The 7,797-nt window shown below is 40.5% G+C and overlaps 1 protein-coding gene across 1 annotated transcript in view; it reads left to right on the top strand.

Moving 5' to 3' along the window:
• Positions 1 to 684: 684 nt before the first annotated feature.
• Positions 685 to 7,797, top strand: part of QRFPR (pyroglutamylated RFamide peptide receptor) — a 41,266-nt gene continuing 34,153 nt past the window's right edge. Inside the window, exon 1 of the mRNA XM_069012070.1 lies at positions 685 to 745. The gene's annotated coding sequence lies outside the window, so the exon portion shown is untranslated. The remainder of the gene's footprint in view (positions 746 to 7,797) is intronic.

The raw sequence follows: 7,797 nt of genomic DNA, 5'->3' as shown, positions 1-7,797 counted from the left end.
GTTACGCTGTGCTTTCAATTTAATTGATAAAGTGTCTGCTTCTTCAGGCTTTTGGTATTAGAGATTTTCTTTTGTTACCTTTTTATATGAACTGAACAATATTTCTAATTTTTCAGTAAAAACTCTGACCTCTTTAAAGTCTCTGTAAGAACTGTCAATCAGATTTTATATTGAGAATTTATAGGTGGCTATAAAATGCATAAAAATCATTGTTGGATGAGCTGTTCACTGAGATACTCAAATGAGTTGCTAATGTTTTGCTCTTTTGATCTACTTTATGTGGTAAAGAAGAAAATATTTTTCATATTTTGATAGCTACCTGCATTCTAAATTCATAAAAGTACAAAGAAACAGGATTTTAAAAGCAGAGCCACAGGAATATGGGTTTCAGAGCTCAGTGGGAGGGATATGGGAAATTCAGGCTGCCTTTCACTCTGCAGTTGGCCCAAAGGTAAGGAGTATTTCTGCATTGCTTATGTGGAGTACACTACATCACACTGGCTTGTTTTTTAATCCTAAATTGGTTTGGCCCAGGAGTCCTCCATAATTAAATATAAATGGTTTGGAGTAGGTGAGCAGGTCAGCTATCCAGGGACAGGAATAAGCTGATGACTAAAAGATTCACTTTGTCTTTCTTCTGCAGGTCAGTGGTAAAGTTGCTCAAAGTTCTTGATGCCAAAACCACCCTCAGTTGCCCTGAAGTAAAACCTTAATCTTTAAATATCTGATGAAATCACGTCAGAAGGTGAGTTGAATCTCCTCATGTGAGGACACCTTCCATGTTCACTCTCATGCTTTTGAGTTACCTTGTCTAGTTGTGTTTCCTTAGACTTGTGTGAAGTTCATTCATTCTCCTGGCAATGCCATGGCTCTAAGCACTACATGAGATGTCCTTCTTCCCCAGTGCTCTGTAGAATGCTTTCAGGTTTTCTTTCATGGTTCCTCACAGAGACTGACTAACATCCCCCTTTTTGGTACTCAAGAGAAGCTCATTTAAAATCTGTTTCTTAAAAAGGTGAGGCTTTTACAAAGGAAATGGTTCAGGAAGAGTGTGAGACTCTAGCTTGAGAACCAAGCTAGCTGCCTTTATAAATGAGTCTCTCACTCCAGGCACAACTTGAATTTTCTACTCACTTTTAGAGTGAAATTTTGTTTAAATTTCTTCTGAAGTTCTATAACGTGCAGAAAATTGCTTTCTCTGTCTACCAATCTGCTGTTATCAGAGCTGGACAAAGTGGATAGAGTGAAGTGTCATGAAAGACTATTCTTCCAGATACTCTTAGATCAGAAGTGAAAGGCTCCGAAATCATGAATGTGAAGCTGTCAAGAAGCCTCTACTCAAACATTACAAACTGAGGCAATTGAGTAATTTCAAATAAGCACCTGGGCTTGTCAGCAGTCATTTTTCTGGGTGCATTGTTTTTTTTTTTTGAGATGGGACATTGAACTGATTTCCAGTTTCCCCCAGAAGATTTAGAACAAGTTTGATTATACCTTCTTTAAACATTCAAAAAACCCAAATGACCATTACCTCCTGCCCCGGCTAGAATCACAAATTTGTTGACTTTGCACATTTTTCTGGGAAAAAATTGTGATCTTCTCAGTGGGTTTGTACTGCCAGTTATGCTTTCATAATAATTACTGTATTTTCTCCAAGTATTTTCCATTTGATGTTGAAACTCAATATTATGCACACAAATCTGAGGAAGAAAGTAAGATGATTTTCTATGCTGAAACACAGTTTTCTCTCTAGTTGAACTATAGTTTTAGCCCACCACATTTTTCTAGCCACAGTAATGAAACAGAAATACCTATGGTTCAATAACAGTACAAATGTGACTGACACTACTGAAAGAATTATGATAAACGTAGCAATTTTCTAACGGTATTAGAATATCCTACTTGATAATTAATCAACAAGAGCTAAAATAAGGCATTTCTGTAGCTTTAATCATCATGGAAAACATACTGTCTCTTATAACTGCTATTCTAATCTGTACTCTTATTCCTTACTCATTGTTTTGTTGATTCATTATTAAAAAAAAACCAGCTAAATCAATTGCAGCCATCCCTAAAAATAGACAGCTTAAGCGCCAGTGGTATTTACAGGACGTTCTCAGTATCTTGTTTCTCTATTTTTCTCTTTCTAAAATGGATATTTCAATTTTTTTTTTACATTCTGAGTGTATTGAGAATCCAAACAAAGTCATGACATGGTACAGTTAAAGTTCCTCCCCCGCCCCTCCCTGATTTTTGATTTTAAATATTGTTCTAGAACAAAAATACCTAAAGGATTTGGGTTGGTACTTATTTCAGGAGAAACTCATTTCATGAAAGAAGGAATTGACACCTTATTTTCTTGATAATAAATTCATCTACAGACTGAAGTATATGTCTCTCCTGGCTGTTCACTGGTTAAAAAATGAAATTGCCACCTTTGTGAATTATTGGTCAAGTTTATTTTATTTAAGGGAAAGACTAAAGAACTGTTTCATGATGGAAAAAAGCCTGTAAACCTTAGATTTTGGTTGAATGAATGTGATTTAATCAGTCAAAAACCTGTGGAAGATGGCTGATCACTGGCCAAATTGTTTGAAATTTGCTTTTCTTCCTTGTTAGACTGAAAAAGTGGCAAAACCTCTTATGGGCATTTCTTTTCATTACCTTGTAGAAGGCAGCAACAGGAGGCTCTTTGGAGGGTTATTCCTGTTCCTCTGGCAAAGCAATCAGGAATGGGGCTAGAAGGGGAGTATCACTGTCTGATTGAAAGTATGTAAAAGACAGCCAGGACTCCGAAGAAGCTAAAATTTAAGCAAAAAACCTCATTAAAGTCCGCAAAAGAAACTGTTACATATTTTTATTCTTCTCCTGTCTTCTGCATTCGTATTTCCCTGAAATAGCAAAAGCTTGAAAATTAAAAAACTCTCTGAGCATAACTTTCTGATCAGGTAATATAAATTACTGTGAAAGCTAGAGAAGCACAGCTGTTAATAAATGAGCTAATCATTCCTTTAAGACCCCTCTAACCTATACAGAGATTTAATATCAAATCTTGAAGCGCGGGATGAAGAACAGTGAGTGTTAACACCTTCTAGAGTATATTTTTATTGGTCACAGCTGTGCTCTTTGCATCACAATTTTGGAGTCAAGCTCTGAAGACTCCAGCACTACTTCTTATTTGTTTGTTTCAAGACTACAAGACTTTTATGCTAGTGGTGTTACGTAGAAACACTACACTATTTTTAAAAGGGCAATTTCTGTTGTATTTGTGTATTTATGTACTTTTAGCAAAAAAGGTGTGCCTCATAGAGTAGCAAACACATTTTAAATTGCTTTTTAAGCATTTTGGCTTATTTTCAATTCCTTCTCAGGCTTTTTGAATGGAATTATTTATTATTCTTGACAGTTACATCTGTGGGACTATATAGATGTTACTGAGAACACGGCTTGAGGAAAATGAGCAAAGCTGTCCCATTGAGATAAAGCTTCACAAATCAACTGGGTTTTTGTTGTCAGCAATGCTAGAGAGGGAAAGCCCCACTTGAGCACTCTTGCTTGGCAACTCTGAAAACTGTTACCTGGAAATGGTGTGAAGATGATTGCTGATTTGCACAGTGCTACTGCCTGAAGAATTAAATAACAAGGGACTGGAGGGGAGAGGGGGCTGAAAGCTGTGCCTTTTCTCCTTGAGAGCATTCATGTCACAAATTGTTATGAACAGGTCCCTGCTAGAGAGTTTTTTATTTAGATTTAATATTAAGCAAAACACCTGTGCATAAGCCCCAAGAGCCACTTTAGCAATAATTAGATTTGCAATTGCTGCCCAGCAGTGCAAAGACAAATGTACCAATAAATAAATTCTGCCAGCCAGAGCCAGTGAAAACACTGATCTAGCCCAGCAGATGAAAAGAGAAGAATTTCACCCAAGCCTTTAATTTCCAAAGTTGCCCAGGAACAGGAGTTGAGCCTGTCTGGTTGACTCTGGCCAGAGGCTGGTGTGATGTGCGTGGTGTTGTCTTTGCTGAAGCCAAGCAACTCATGGGCATTGTGTGTTGTTATGGTTCTCATCCATCAGCCTGTGGAAAGGGATGCTGCTCTTGAGGCCTGGGAACTGGTTATGTTTTACAAACAGGATGTTCTTTTAAAAAGAGTAGAGGTTGAGTTTCTTTATGTAGATTCCAAAGGCAGAGAAGTTTCAGAAATTGTAGGTGTGTGAATATTTAATGTTTTATTGCTATAAAGAAAAATAAAGATGATCAGCAGAAAAGAAACATCATTTGTGTTCCTCAAAGTAACGATATGAGGAAATTCATCCTAGCAAAAACCAGAAGAAAGCGCTTTCAAGTTAAATGTAATGTAAATTTGAATAATTGCTTTTCTGTTAGTTTCCCTGAGAATTCAGTGGAATTCCTAGTTTATGTGCAAGCAGGATATGCATGGGTTTACATGAACTGGAGTATGGATGGAGGTCTGTTTTAAAGTATGGAAAGCTTAAAAATGTATAAACCTTTTTTAGAATGCAAGACATCTCTGAGATGTCTTCTTAGAAGTAGAGACCTTGTACTATGGATGTAAATTGAGGGAGCAGAGGGTGTGTGTTACACACTGCATGTGTTCATGGCTGAAGGTGAACCCGAGGTAACTGAATTACCTCAGCCCCCAGTAAAGGAAAAGAAGATAATCTGGGTGACCTTGTAGCTGCTGAAGTCTGGGAGTGAGTGTGCACTAAGCCTGTGCTCATTTAGAAGCAAGAGCATGGAAGGAAATGTAAAGAAGAGGTTGCCAGGAATCGTGTAAGCAGCCCCCTGTATAGGGCACACCTGCGCCTGCCCAGGAAAAGGCAGGTTCTGAGCGTGACAAGGAAAATAGAAAATGGTACCTTGAGGGACTTGTGCGTGCTTGTGATGCTCCTAAGGAACTCTGCAGAACAGTCATAAAGTAGTGCTGGTTTAATTAGTAAATATTAAATGCTATGGTAGTATGATTTCAATGGGAATTGGAACATAACCTGCACTTTTTAAACAACATGTCACCTGACAATGCAATAAATATGTGTTGAGCTCCATGGCTGCTATTTTAACATGTGCATATGTAAAGCTGCCCTCTTGTTTTGAGAACAGTAGCACTGGTTTCAATAGTGTCTGTGCTCCTGTTTTACTTGCAAATTCCAGTGGTTTCTGAGAAAATTGGAAACAACAAACTGCTAAAAAACGCAGATGCAAGCTAAAACTGGAATTCATTATTTGAGTCAAGCTCTTATGTTCAGCAATTTCAAATTGTGATTACATGAGGTAATTGGAGTTGCTTCCCTTGCTTTCCATTTAGTCACTGTGGGTCTGTATTAAGACAAATTCTTGTGGTGGCTCTCCTGTCATGGCCAGGAACAATTCATTCCTCAGCCGTGAGTGGTACAGAATCCATTTTCCTGCCTTCCTCTGACACACTGGGGCTGAATTTAGCTGGAGGTGAGGCACAAGACTCCAGGGGGACAGACCTTTGAGGTGGCACAAAGGGTTCTTTTTCTGACATTTTTGCCTCCATGTATATGCTTTGAGCATCTTCTTTGAGATGAGCTGGAAGTGAATTTTCCCCACAGGGATCTGTCAGATTTTCACCTTTCTCTGAAGCCTGGGAAGTGGGTCTCCTGCTGGAACTGTCAGGGCTTATGTCACTCAATCACTTCTCCGCTACTATTGCCACCTCAGGAGTAATTGTCTTGTCCCTGTCTGGGAAACAGGAGCCTCCTGATAGCCGCAGCACTTCAGATTAAATTCTCTGGGCTTTGTGTCGGTGAGTCCGAGGGAAACTAGAGGGGAGTTGATTTTTTTCCCTTAGATTTTGTGAGAGGATACGACTAGAAAAGTGGGACAGGAAAAAAAATGAAAAGAACACCGCCTTTTTCCAAAGGCAGTTTATGCCCTTATCTTTCTCCAGGGTCTCTTCTCCATAGCCTGGAGCCCACCTATGGAGCCTCCAGCCCCCTGTGGCCTCTGCAGAGGGTGCTGTTGCTGCTGCACTGCCTGGGAGCCGTCCCTCCCACGGTGTGGTGGTTGAGCGCTCAAAGCCAATTGCCTTGGATAATCCCTGTGAAGGGCTCAATCCACACCTCGGCTGGAGCTGCCGCAGCTTTGAGGAGCCGGCGCTGTGCTGCTCACACGATGGCGCCCCATGAGGTGACAGAAATGCCACTGGCTAATAATGAGTGCGAACTGTACAATGCACGCGGCCACTTGTGGAGGAAAGCAATTTAGAATCAGCAAGCTTTTCTGAAGCTGCATTTGATGGTGGATCTAATTATTTCTAGTGGCTGGTAATTCTTTTGTATATCTTGATAGTTCTGTACCTCTCCTTTATGGTAACATGAATAACTGCAGTTGAATTTTAAGAAGAACCAAGGGAGTAGGTGGGCTGTATTGAGCACCCATCAGCAAGATGTAATTCTAAGCTGTAAGAATAATGGCTTCCAAGAGCAGAGCTAACATTCCCTCGTAAAGAACTTTTAAATGAAATAAAATTCTTAACTAATCTTTCAATTTAAGGAACAAGTGATTCCCCCCCCCCCCCCCCCCCCCCCGTTTAATTTAATGGAAACTTTGATTTTTTTGTGACAGAGATGAATGACTCAGAGTAACTCTTTCCCATTTCCTTTTCTGTTGGTCCTTTTCTCTGCATCCAAAGGAGAGCAATGGAGCTAGTGAAGGGTCTGAAGAGCAGCTGAAGAAACTGGGGGTGTTTAATCTGGAGAAGAGGAGGCTTGGGGGGACCTTATCGCTCTCCACAACTGCCTGAAAGGAGCTTGTAGCCAGGTGGGGGTCGGTCCCTTCTCCCAGGTAACAAGTGACACAGGACAAGAGGAAATGGCCTCAAGTTGCATGTGGGGAGGTTCAGGTTGGATATGAGAAGAAATTTCTTCACCCAAAGGGTTGCCAAGCCCTGGCCCCGGCTGTCCAGGGAAGTGATGGAGTCACCATCCCTGGAGATATTTAATAGATGTGTGGATGTGCCACGTAGGGACATGGTTTTGTGGTAGCCTGGGTTAGGGGTTGGACTTGATCTTACGGGTCCTTTCTGGGGATGAAAATGCTGTTCAAGACCTTGAAACTAATTGCAGAGCAGTATCTGACCAGCTGGAAATCTTGGACTGTCTCCAGTATTTTTTTTTCTGTGATTGCTGTCAAGAGACAAAGCAGGGGTGTTATGATCTGCAGCATGTGTTGAAACATGTGTTGAAGTCCTGTGTTTTTTGGAAACTTGCAGCTGGAAGTAAACGTATTGGTGAACCCTGCCTTACTAATTAGACAAGATGGCCTCTAAATCACGTCTATAAAAGCCCCTGTGGTGCTTATTAAAAAAAATGTCCAAGAGAAGGTGAGATGTGGGTATTGCAGGCTCTCTGAGCTGGAAAGGGAGTGTCCTCCCCAGCCAGCATTACTGTCTGGATCCTGGTGCTGCTATGAAGTCCCTAAGCCAAGGAAGTGTTCAGTTGTACCAAATAGGGCAAAGCAAGTGTTGATGCATTTCTATCTAAGAACTGAGAGTGCAGAATGTTTTCATAGTTTATTGCCACTCAACTTCTCTAAATCCTTCCTGGAAGAAAATAATGCCTGCCCTTGCAGATGAAGGGGCTGTTGAATGCCAACATAATCTCCTAGTGTGCCTGTTGGGGAGGGGTCACTCCTTTTTATAGGTTGGTTTGAGTTGTGGGTGACAGCACAAAGTTACCATCAAAGCTGCTGCTGTCACCAGAGCGTTGTTTTGATACAGACTTTTGTAGAAGTGCTGAGTAACAAGAAAATT

Source organism: Aphelocoma coerulescens, chromosome 4 (genome assembly GCF_041296385.1).
Source record: "Aphelocoma coerulescens isolate FSJ_1873_10779 chromosome 4, UR_Acoe_1.0, whole genome shotgun sequence".
In the NCBI taxonomy this organism is placed as follows: Eukaryota; Metazoa; Chordata; class Aves; order Passeriformes; family Corvidae; genus Aphelocoma; species Aphelocoma coerulescens.
Note: the sequence above shows the minus strand (reverse complement) of the source record. Positions and strands in the feature narration are given on the sequence as shown.